The following is a 13,388-nucleotide window of genomic DNA, read 5'->3' as shown; positions in this document are numbered from 1 at the left end:
CTGAATGCGCACAACTCTGATTGTTGGAAACCGCTGTTGGTCAAACAATTAGCTCGCGTGGTTGGCTGCCAGTGTCTTGCCCCTCCTCACAACACTGTGTTTATATTTATATATATAAAAAAAACATGTAGGGATATTGTCATACTTAGGCTATCGGTCATCTTCTCATGGACATCTTCTCGGGGGTTATTGGGGTTGCAGTAAGCATGTGTTCTGGGGTTTGCGATGGCCTCCACTAATAACTCCCTCGCTGCAGGATATTTGTTTTGGTTTTTTTTCCCCTGTAAGGTGTTCTAGGCAACGGAGGTTCCTTCCAGAGAGGTTCCTTAGGGGAGATTTGGGCGACGCACTACCAAACATGGAGCGGGTTTTCCTAGGGCGGGGCAGTCAGGTTTCTTTCACTTTCGGTGACGAGAGGTGGAGTGCCCCTTGTCACCGCGCTAGGCAGGCAGCCGCTTGGGACCAACAAGCCCCTCGTTGGTGAATAACGCACAATACTACAGTAGTGGCGATTTTTATTTAAATATTCATTCCTTAGGATTTTTGCTTGGGGGCCCAGCTGACCCTAGAGTCGCCTAATGTAAGCAAACTGGCTGTATAGCCTGCTGTATATCATTGTCCAATCAGATTAAGCTCGTGTGGTGTTGCCAAACCTTCTATCAGGCTCAAATTTGCACCAGATATCTCACGTTGACATTCATGGCAGGCCTGGGCTGTGTCAGTTTTTTGCGACATGTGTCTCTGAAAAAAGTACCCTTTAGGCACAAACAAATTAGGGACATGCTCTAGGGGCACCAGACATAAGGATTCTCAAACCAACCATATCTCACTCATTTCGTGAAGTATTCACGAAAAAAATAGATTAATTTTCACGCTGCCTATTCACTTGAATTGCCCGACTGTTGCCTAGCGACCCACTAGTTTGATGCCCTTTCGGTAGCCTACCGTCACATGGTAATCAAACATTTCAAACAAGCAATTTAGGGTCAAGGTTAGGGTTAAGGTTAGGGTTAGGGTTAGGGTTAGGTTTAGGGTTAAGTAGGGTTAAGGTTAGGTTTAGGTTTAGGGGACATAAGGCGTAAGTACCGAAAGGGCGTCGAATTAGTGAGTCCCGAGTGTATCAGCAGTGTTCTGTCAGTACCCCCTCCCCGCCCCTGCAGATGTTTGGATAACCATAGCAGCAGTGGGGCAATTCAAGTGAATAGGCAGCGTGAAAATTAATCTATTATTTTCGTGAAGACTTTACGAAAGGCGGGCAATAACGTGAATGCACCACGAAAATGTATATATTATTTTCGTGAAGACTTTACGAAAGGCGTGAGATAGGGCTCCTCAAACTACAGGATTCTCAAACTCTCTGTCAGAGACACAGGGCAGCAGCATATTGTATATGGTATGTGTGTGTGTGTGTGTGTGTGTCGCTGTGCCAGTCTGTAGAGCAGGTGTCACCAACGTTGTGCCCGCGGGCGCCAGGTAGCCCTCCAGGAACTTTTGAGGTGCCCACCAAGCATGTTAATAAACAGTGACGACTGCCAGATTTCAGACACAGTTAATGCTTTTCTTGATTTAAATATGAGCTTATTTATTCTTCATAACCTATAAGCAAATTATCATTCAATAGTAGTAGAGTAGTAGAGTAGTAGAGAATGATGCCAAGACATCAGTAGAGGATTTTGAACTAAAATAGCCCTCGCGTAGCCCTCAGGAGCCCTCGGTAGCCCTCAGACCCAGAAAGGTTGGGGACCCCTGGTGTAGAGGGTGTGGGATGCAGGCAGTTATGAGGGAGAAGCAGTTTTGAAAGGGATGGCAGCTATTGTTTATAGCCCCTTGGAGCAGATCCAATATATCCATTATCCATTTGACTGCCTGCTTCATGTCTGTGTGTGTCTCTGCCTCTGATTTCATGTGTCTAATTGCCTGACTTTCTGTTTCTCTTTCTCTCTCTCACACACACTCTCTCTCTCTCTCTCTCAGTTGAGGTTGTGGGCGGAGCTGCAGAATTAAAGCCAACGCTATTTTGACAGTCCAGTGTCATCATCAACATCATGCAATTCAGTGAGTTCCATGGCAACCCTCCATCTGTCTTTTGCAGGACCATCCTAGAGAGCTTGGAGAGGAATCCAATGTTTTTGATCATCCTGAAACAATTTCATGTTCTATGCAGTGTGTTTTGCTGAGTGTGTATTGTTGCATGCATGCGTGTGCGTATGTTTATGTGTGTGCACGGCTGCATGCATGTGTGTCCTACAGCACTTGAGGAGACAGTGGCCTCTCTGAAGTCTAAGCTGGAGGAACAGCACTCTCAGATGAAAGAGTTGAAGGAGCAGCAAGAGCAGCAGGCATCACAGCTCAAGGAGCTACACCAACACCATCAGAATGCCACGGTAACACTAACACTGCTGTTGTTGTGGGGTCATCCCTATGTACCCATGTTCCCCGGGTCCTATATTCCCCGCTACCTTGGAATTTACAACCCTTTTCTTAAAAAGCGTTCTATGTGGGTTATTGCTCGAGTTACGGTTAGGTTAGGGTTGGAGTTAGGGTTAGGGTTAGAGTTAAGGGGGATTCATACTTGTCGTGACTGGCGCTACCCTCCTTCATACTTCACTCGCGACCTCACTCGCGACCTCACTCGCGCCGTCACGTGACCCAAAATGACGCCACACGCCGTGGCGCGAGCTGCCGTGTCGCGACGTCGTGCACCCCACATTTTTTGTAACTTGTCGTGCGCCACCAGCGACCACGCAGGTAGGCAGACAAAGCAGGAGTTGCGAAGAGAGGCTACAACTACTGTAGGCTACTACAGAATGGACCCTGCATCATTTTGAGGATAATAAAATGTCCTAGAGAGTTATTTTATCTTCTCTCTTAAATGTTGTTCAGTGAAACAATTGTTTACTTTGTTCAGAAGCACGTTGTGTTCCGCGATCTATTTATAAATTCTGCCGCCAGAACAATGCTCTCACATGGTCTTGGAATGATCTGGCAATGTAGGCTACAACAAAAAAAATATGTTTCAATGTGGTAAGTCAAAAGTCAGACGTTCAGTAGCCCTACAGCAGCCGTGTTTGGCTTTCTATTTTATACATCCATAGAACTCACGCTGCGAGTTGCGAAAGATACTGCCGTTTCTCTCATGAACAGCAGAGGGCACTTCCGACAATGCGAGCGAAAGCCATTTGAAGTATGAATAGTCTGTCGCAAGTGATGACGTCATTAATGGTTCTCGCGCCACTCGCGCCAAAGTGCGCACGTGAAGTATGCAGAGCCCTTTAGGGTTGGGCTGCCACTGTGCACAAACTTGACATGAAATACGACTGGCAACCGTTCATGCAAGAAATATGCAAGTGCATCATGGGCCTTATCCCCTTGTCAGATACATTTTTTTTCAATGGTCCTAAGTTTCCCTGGTCCCAAACAAAGACCGGGGAACATAGGTACGCTCCCCTCATTGTTGTTGTAGTAGTAGTAGTAGTAATAGTAGTAATAGTAGTCATAGTAGTAATAAGAGAAGTAGTAATGATAACAAGTGTTCTCAAGTCTCAGTCTTTGAGAATGTGACACACACATTTAAACGAGTTCACATGTTCACACCCTACACATGGTATTTCTCACTCTAAATGTTTGATTACTTCTCCAATCCTCCATTCCGTCAACCTCTCAGACCCATCAGCCATTGGCCATAGCCTATGATCACAATGTGTTCAAAGCAGTTGTCCAGTTACCAAACTATTCAGCCAATCAGAAAATACGTTTTTCTGTTGTCGGGCAGACCAGAGTTTCAGCTAACTGCTGAATTTTGAGAGAACAGGCAGACGCATTGGAGACCCAGGGCCATCAGGGGATAACTTAATTTAGAGACAATAATATAAATATTGAATTAGTTACTTTGTAGTTTTACTCATTAGACAAAAAAATCTGGCCCACATCTGTCCATTTACGCAGAGAACAAGTAACTGCTATAGAACCCCAGGGGACTGTGCGTTTCTCTGAAGATCCTTGTTTCTTCCTACCTCTCTATAATACAACAATTTCTCATACATCTCATTGGAGGTAGAACATTTAAAAATCAGTGACGTGCGGTCAGGTTTATGGCTGGTGAGGCACTGACTTTTCCAATATCAGATTTTCAAATATATATTAGTAAATATTTGCCAAATAGGCCTACCGATAAGTTTCATATGTCATAGTTTTCTTAACATAAGGTAGGCCTACATATTAAAACATACTGCATTTCCGTAGAGAAAATGCTATTAGATCTCTCTCTCTCTCTCTCACACACACACACACACACACACACACACACACACACACACACACACACACACACACACACACACACACACACACACACAGGATTCAAACAGTGGTCTCATATAAACCACACAGCACCAAGGCGGAGAGCATCACGGCGGATGCTCACACACACACACATAGACCACTGAGCACCACGGCGAACAAACCAGACAAAATCGCGGCGGATTCCCTCTCTCTTTCTCTCTCTCCCCACGGGTCTCACAAACACAGGCCTCACACACATAGGAAACACTGGTCTTACCTGTACATCAGGTCCTTCCGCTCCTTCTGGGTGAAGACATCCGTTACTTTATCATAGCCTAGAAATCCTTGTCTTTTCTTAGCCTCAGAAGCCTGTCCTTCTCAATGCCAAACAGTTTTGTTTCTCCAACACCCCCAAAACATACTGGGCTATTGCGGGAGCTGTTCTGTATTCACTGACACCATCAAAGCCTCCTTCACTTCACAGCCAGTCTCGCGGTTCTCCTTTACTTTGGCGTTGTGCATGCTAACGTTACTTTAGCCGGTGCTGTTCATCCAAAGCCACATCTATCTATCTCGCGGTTCTCCTCTACTTTGGCCTTGTGCATGCTAACGTTACTTTAGCCGGTGCTGTTCATCCAAAACCACATCTATTCGAGATGCCCCAAACGTCTTCAAAGCAATTTGGCAATGAATATGAGTAGCCGAGGATTTGTGTTTCATGAGGCTCCTTGGTACAAACCCCAACTCCGGTGAAGTTGGAACGTTTGGTAAACAGTGAATAAAATCAAAATGCTATCATTTTCAAAACATTCAATCTATTCATTAGATGGAGACTAGTGAAAAGACAACATATTAAGTGTTAAAACCGAGAAAAAATATTCTTTTGGGGGACATATGTACTCATTTCTAATTTGATAAATCCAACACGTCTCAAATAAGTTGGGACGGGGATCAGTGAAATTTAGTAAACATCCAAATAAGATAAAATAACAAAGAAGAACATTTCAAAATGAATTGTACTGACGGACAATATAGGTGTCCAGGTATAAGATCATCACAGAGAGGCTGAGTCACTCAGAATTAAAGATGCAAAGGGAATAATTACCATAGTTATTACATACATTTTTGAATTCCCTTTGATTTACCACGATTGAGTGTATATAAGACATATTTTTGTTACAAAAATCATTGTATAGGTTCATGACATCATGAAATATATATTGGCTGTAGTCTCACTCTAATTCCTGGAGTGCTAGAGCTTTTGAAAATTAACCATATTAAGAATGCTTAATGTGTGCAAATGATACAGGGGTGTAACATTCTCCTAAGCACCTGAGCTCACTTGAAATAGACCCAGAAGACATGGGAAACTGTCCTTTGCTTACAGAAGTCAGCAGAAGTTGTAGAAGTCCATTCTTTTTGACAATAATAGAGCATTGCACATCCTGTGCTACAGTGAAAATGGACCATCCAACTTGTGTTAGTGCTAACTTCAAAAGTCAGCCTCCATGATGGCATGCGGGTGCAGTAGTGCATTGGTTAAGATGTTCTCACTCATCTGTAGAGTTAAATACAGTGCTGAATGGTATAAATGGGTTTTAAACAGCATGAAAAGCCACTCATGCATTATATTTTGAAGGGAGATCTTTGATTACTGCCACATAGTAAGGTCAAATTGCATTCTCTATGTTTTAACAGTTTGGCTCCATCATAAGGACCAGCAGGTGATAAAATGGTGGGCTTTTGGTCAAGACCTGTCACACTGTAAGCACTACAGAAAGGAAAACATTGCAAAACATGACAAGGAATACACCCACCATTTAAGCTGGTGAAATCATGTCCAAGATAGGAATTAACACTGTTTTTTATATAAAATCATCTCATCGGTTAATGTATTTAACTGTTAAGTGTTGTCTTTTGTTTTGTTTTTAGTCTTCCTCGACATTTGCTGCCATTTATTGTCCCCGTCCCAACTCTTTTGAGACGTGTTGGATTTATCAAATTAGAAATGAGTACATATGTCCCCCAAAACAATATTTTTTCTCGGTTTTAACACTTAATATGTTGTCTTTTCACTATTCTCCATCTAATGAATAGATTGAATGTTTTGAAAATGATAGCATTTTGATTTTATTCACTGTTTACCAAACGTCCCAACTTCACCGGAGTTGGGGTTTGTACATTTTTTAAATCACAAAATCCTATGCTAATGGTATTCCACACATCCTCGCCGGTTGCAAACAAGAGACACGGGTAACAAAAAGTTTCTTGTAGGGCATCCACATAGCCACTTTTCTGTTGTACCACTCACTTTGAAATGATCGGGTCGTTCTAATCTTCTGACCGGTCACCTGCAGCAAACCCTTCAGCTCTGTCGGTCGACGGTCGTCCATTCTTTATCACATCTTTTTTCCCTTGGAAATCCAACTTAAAGAATGCTCTAAGTTTCGTTATGAAATCCACTTCCATGGTAGCAGTCAAAGTGAACAAGCTAGCCAACACTAATGACACCAATATGTATCCAGAGCCATAGAGAGGGAGAGTTGCGCAAATGGTAGACCAGGAAATAAATTGCAGCCTCGCCTTTCAATGAGATTGGGTCGTGCCTAAAGCGGCTGTCTTTCCATAGACTTAACATAGAAACACCACATAAAAAGACAAAAATAAGGACTAACGAATTATACTGCGGGGTAATCAGCACAAATATGTAAACTGTCAACTGTCTCGCTGATGATAATCACAACAGTTTTACCATCTGTGACGTCTATCTGAAGTTATTACTACGAACAGCAAGTCTTGTCATATTAGCTGCATTGCATTGCATTGCATTTTCTGTGTGCTACGCCCACTTTTAGGAACTAACATTCGCAGCGCTGAGCAGTTCTGAGACGCTAAACAGCTAATTTTGCTAATGGGGAAGTCGACCCTAGCACCCAGTGGAGATTGCCTGACTCTGTTTCTATATGGCTCTGACTGTATCACATCAACATCAGATTTAGGTTGCGCTATGACGTAACTGACCAGCAAGACTCTCAACGCCAGACCGAAGTTGCGACCAAGCTGCTGCTTGCCGCACCATTGTATTTTCAGTGGGCGTTATGCCAAAGCGTTCAGAGTAAATAAATGATAATCACACATAGAAAATAGTAAAACATTATCAGGAAAATGAGGGCACACCATACATACATACATATTTCTATTAAGTGTATAAAGACGTTTAATACAATATTACGAGGTTGCATACACAGAACCAGCAAAATGGCGCATGCGCTCAAGCTTGTTAACGAGGGATTGCGCAATCCGCGGTAAGGCAAGGCTCAGAGCTGCCCCAAATTCAGCGTATTCAGAGCAATTTGATATGAAATGGGCAAATATTACGATTTTGGCCTGTTTAAATACTGCACAAATGGTAGTTATGGTACAGATGCTCAAAAACAATAGTTATTATTGTTACTATTATTCACATTTACTGCATCTCATCATTCTGGGGCTGGTGAGGCACTGCCTCCCCTGCCGTATTGGAGTACACGTGCCTGTTAAAAATTCACTGGTAAATGTAAATGGTTGACAGGGCACTTTTTATTATCTTTTTCAATGGCTCAAATAGGCTATACAGAAACATAATTGCTATCAATTATGTATGATTTAGCCTATACTATATTTAGCCAAAAAAAATGCAGCAGTCTGAATGAACCCTTTGCCCTGCTCCCAAGGTCCAGTTTGGCTATTGGGTCTGTGCAATCTTTTCTGATTGGGTTGGAACATATTCCTCATGGATGTTCATTCAGATAAATTAAATGAAAGCCTTTGGAAATGCTGGAAACAAACAATAAGGTTTTATTATTTTAAAAAAATTCAGAGTGAGAAATACAAAGTGTGGCATGAGAGAGTGACAAATGATAGAAATTAGTGAGTCTCTATCCAAAAGAGAGTGCTGACAATACTTCTTCCTTTTCAGGTGTCCTTCGGCGCTTTTCTGCCGGAGACCGGGCCCTTCGATGAGAAATGTAACTGTTCATAGGCCTGTCTGTCTTTGTCTTCGATTATATCTGTCTGTCTTTGTCTCTCTCTCTCTCTCTCTCTCTCTCTCTCTCTCTCTCTCTTGAAGCTACTGGGTTTCTCTATGTCTGTCTGTCTGTCTGTCTTTGTCTCTGTCTGTTTCTCTCTCTCTCTCTCTCTTGAAGCTACTGGGTTTCTCTCTGTCTGTCTGTCTGTCTGTCTGCCTGTCTCTCTCTCTCCCTCTCTCTTTCTCTCTCTCTCTCTCTTGAAGCTACTGGGTTACTCTATGTCTGTCTGTCTGTCTGTCTGTCTTTGTCTCTGTGTGTGTCTCTCTCTCTCTCTCTCTCTCTCTCTCTCTCTCTCTCTCTCTCTCTCTCTCTCTCTCTTGAAGCTACTCGGTTTCTCTCTGTCTGTCTGTCTGTCACTCTCTCTCTCCCTCAGTGGCGTAGCTAGAAAAGAAAATCTAGGTGTTCCCAAGAAAATACAGGTGTTCCTTATTTTTTTTATTTTTTCCAACTCAGAGTAAACACAGCACGTTTGCACGGATCGGCCTACTATCACGGTGTCATACTATTACGCATACTATTACGCATGAATCATGACTGGCAAACCCAACCTAACTTATTTGTTGCTATATTTGCGCTGCAACTGAATTCAAAGGGATGCATATTGGCTTTAAATATACATCAATTATCTCATCAGAGTCCATTCCTCGGCGAGCTCCTTTTCAAACATTGACTGGAAGTGTTGCCAACCTGTTAATTCTTGAAAACACTTGCTGTAACGGTGGCTCTGGTGTGTAGGGCTACACAATATTATTAAGGAAATGTTGAAACTAGCAAACAGAAAACCAATCCACCAGTTGGGCTGCGTTTGAAACGTTATTTAGTGTTTAATTTATATCCCGAAATTGGGAAACAACAAGGACAGCCTCCAACACAGCCATTCTAGCTAGTAGCAGAAGTTTTCACAAACCCAAAAGGCCGACCGTTTAACCAAAACAAAGGAGAAAAGAAAAGGATGGGAAGAGGGGTACAGACAGACAGGCTGAGCTGGCTGGAAGAGACGTGTGCGTGTGCGTGTGTGTGTGTGTGTGTGTGAATGTGACGTGGGTAATCACGGTTAGCACGAGCAACAGTCAGCTTACCGGTTGTCCAGACAATCAGAAAGTAAAGGAAATGTCTTCACGGTACCTGACCTGTTCCGAGCGTCCCAGCGTCCCACAACTCCAAACGAAATACACAATTCACACTTGGTAGCAGTCCGAGTTGGTAGTTAGTCGGCGTGTTACTCTCTCCGCAACTAATGCTACTCCTCCACCAAGTAGAACACCGTTTACAGGCATCTCCATACTGGCATTCTTAATGCGAAATCTCCCCTGAAGATCATAATGTGATGTTGTTTAATCCATTTCGTGTTAGTTATGCTAGCGACTGGACTTCTTTATGGAGCGTTCATGCGGGGTATCAGCTGCATCAAAATCTTCAAACTTGTTTTTAAAACTACCGCGTCTGTACTGTCTGTGTCTGCGCGCGTTATCGTTCACGCATAGTCTTCTCTATGGGATGTACTATATTTATTTTAGGAGCAACGTACGAATGAAAGGGTTGAAATCCATACTCGTCGCCTACATGTGCGGCATTTTTATCATTTCGTTTCCATAATAATTTTAGGCACATAACTCTCGCGCCCTCCGCAATTTAATATTGCACTCCAACCAACTGTATCGGGCTAAATCATTTAGCCATCCACTCACTGCTTCAGGGATGGCGAAAGCTTTCAGATCGCTCTGGCATTTAGGCACGTCTACAGAAGAGAGATCTGGGATCCCCAAGCTAACTGTATTTTGGTTCATCTATAGCTGCATCATCCTCTACTCGCGCAGACCCTTAGTGCTTCGTGCATCTTCGTTACACTTCGTGAATATACATCTGCGTGAGAATCAGGTTATCCTGTCGGATGGTATGGGTAATAAGGCTAACTGTGGGCCTGCTTTTTGAAGGGAGAACCTCTGCGATTCTGGAACCTGAAGTCTGTTGGGACTAAAGCCGTGGCTTTTTAAAATAATTTCGATGAGAACTCTGTTTCATCGCAGCATATTTTAGAACCATCATGTTGCACCACTGACATAGCCTATTCAGTAGCCTATCGATGATGTGCGATTCTAAAGGTAGTTATTACGAAAGACTCCACTTGCCACCTTTCCGGGTGGTAGCCTACTGCACTGACAGCGCCACTAGGTGCACTGCAGGCATAGGTCCACTGGTGAGTGGGGAGGCTGCATGTAAAACCTATGATTGCACTCCCGACGCTTGCGTTTACAATCGGTTGTCAAGTGACGGCAATTTATTTTAGGTGTTCCAGTTATGAAAGTAGGTGTTCCCGGAACCCTCTGGAACACCTGTAGCTACGCCACTGCTCTCTCTCTCTCTCTCTCTCTCTCTCTCTCTCTCTCTCTCTCTCTCTCTCTTGAAGCTACAGTGCATATACTGTACAAACATTGAGACATCTTCATCGTGATGACATTAGGTGAGTCTTTTCAAACATGACACCTGCACTGCCAATTACAGTTTTTCTCAATTGGTTTTGTACATTTCTCGAATCTTACTCGCATTTTGCAAAACATCACGTTCATTTCCAAAAAAGATTTAACAAGTGGCAAAACACCATGGATGACCTGCAAAACCCAATCTCTTGCTCAAAACCCTTGGCCAATCTCTCACAACCAGGTTTTTGTGTCTGTGAACGTGTCAGAGCCATCAAAATATTATGTCACTCTGTAAATGTTTTGGGGAGTGAGATTTTTCATGGATTATCATAACAAAGCATTTTGCATAACACGACAAAATCAATTGATAATGTACAAAAACACTGAGAATTGTACACAACCATTTGCATGGTGATGAAAGCATTTGCTAAATGCTGAAAACTACGAGAAACATATTTTACCATGTGCACAGGTAACAGCAGGAAGTCACAATTGAACAAGAAGTTTTGAGAATGATTATTCTGTTGTGAGAAATGTACAAAACCAATTGAGAAAAACTGCAAAGACCCGTCCCAGACAGTGTTGAGGAATCTAAGTCCTTTGCATCCTGAAACACCAAGCGCTTCACATCTAAAGGCGATTGTGTGTGTGTTTTGGTGTGCCAGTTCAGTTATATTGGTGTGTTTGGAAGTGTCAACAGGTGTGTGTGTGTGTGTGTGTGTGTGTGTGTGTGTGTGTGTGTGTGTGTGTGTGTGTGTGTGTGTGTGTGTGTGTGTGTGTGTGTCCTCCGCAGCCTCATTTCTCCTCCCCGTCCTGGCGGCAGCAGGTGGGCTACTCTTCCTCATCATCATCCTCAGTCTCCTCATCCTCCTCTGGAGATGTCGCCGCAGCAACAGAGACTACAGTAGCCTACGTGCGTCTGTTATTACAGAGGGGATATGTGTGCCACAGAGGGTGCATGTGTGTGCTGTGCCGTATGTGTTTGTCAGTGAAGCAGTGTGTGTGTGTGTGTGTGTGTGTGTGTGTGTGTGTGTGTGTGTGTGTGTGTGTGTGTGTGTGTGTGTGTGTGTGTGTGTGTGTGTGTGTGTGTGTGTGTGTGTCAGGGTTAGAGGAACATGACCATCAGTCACCTGCCATGGATTGATTTGAGAGCTGACAGGTAAAATGAGTCAACTCACCTGACACTATTGACGTGGAGGAACTTAACCTCAGCTCGAGCTTGAAATAGTCTGGCTGTGGGCTCTGATCAAACCTCTTTGGTTGTACTTGGATAACACTTATCTATGTAATGCTCTGCCAGCATGTGTATTTGTGTGCATGAGCTGATGAGCATTCTGAACCAAAGCGATCTGACACTTGATAAGCAAAACAAGAGGCCAGTGCTTGAAGTTGACCAGAACGGCGTTCCTGCACTTCTGTATTTTCGTTCAATTGGGTTCAGTCACTCACTTTTCAGTTGAGGTAAAAGTTGATTATACTATCGATCCACTGTTCAAAATATTTTTTAAGGCAGGAAGGAAGTCAAACAGTTTCTGCAAATATATTTTTTTCTGTTTTACTGACCAATCTTTGAGTTTGAGTTTGAGTACCCCCCTTCTCTGCAGTAGTCAAGGCAAGTGACAGCATTGTGTGTCAGCATTACAATGTTTGAAGCAGTTGAATACGAATTTATTGATAAACAATAGTGAGTGACTGCCACCGTGATGATGGGGGGAAAATCATATTCCACCCATGATCTCTCTCTCTCTCTCTCTCTCTCTCTCTCTCTCTCTCTCTCTCTCTCTCTCTCTCTCTCTCTCTCTCTCTCTCTCTCTCTCTCTCTCTCTCTCTCTCTCTCTGTTTATGTGTGTGTTAGACTGGGCTTGTAGTCTGAGCTTGCACCATAGGCAAGGTCATCACCATCCCATCCCAATGACTTGAAACACAAACTTTGATGTTTTTTCAGTGGCACTTTTTCTGTCCTTTCTGTCTACTGCCCCTGACATACGTAAGTTTTGTCGTCTACCCATGTTGTTGGACAACAGCTAGTAACCTCTCTTTCATTTAATCAATTGGCTTCAGAAGTTGCTCATATGAAAGCTGCAACCCTCCTAAATGAAGTTTTACAAAAAAATAAATGTTGTTGCATTGAAGAATGTTTAATCATAATGCACACAGAAAGGGAAGACTTTGTTAAGACAAAAAAATTGTCGTTTACAGAAAATAATGAGCAGACAAGTGTGTCTGTGAAGAAACTGAAGGAGGAGCAGAAGAAGCTGGCATCACAGCTCAAGGAGCTACAGCAGCACCACCAGAACGCCAGGGTAAAACTAAGGCCCAATCCCATTTGTATTTTCCTACCCCTTACCCCTACCCCTTACCCCTACGAACGGAGTCTGCCTGTCCCAACCCCTCTTTTTTGAGGGCTACAAAGCCCTGCCCCTTACCCCTACGCCTCTGCCTTAACGACTATTGGGATAGCCCTACCCCTACACAAAATGGAGGCCAAGGGGTGTATTGAGATTGGGCCTAACACTGTTGTAGTAGTAGTAGTAGCACAGTACTAGCAGTAGTATGTGTAGTAGTAGTAATAGATTAATTGTAGAATAATGGTAGAAAGGAGTGAGTCTCTATCCAAAAG

The sequence above is a fragment of the Engraulis encrasicolus genome, chromosome 24 (genome assembly GCF_034702125.1).
Source record: "Engraulis encrasicolus isolate BLACKSEA-1 chromosome 24, IST_EnEncr_1.0, whole genome shotgun sequence".
In the NCBI taxonomy this organism is placed as follows: Eukaryota; Metazoa; Chordata; class Actinopteri; order Clupeiformes; family Engraulidae; genus Engraulis; species Engraulis encrasicolus.
The sequence above is the reverse complement of the archived record's forward strand: the minus strand, read 5'-3'. Positions refer to the sequence as shown.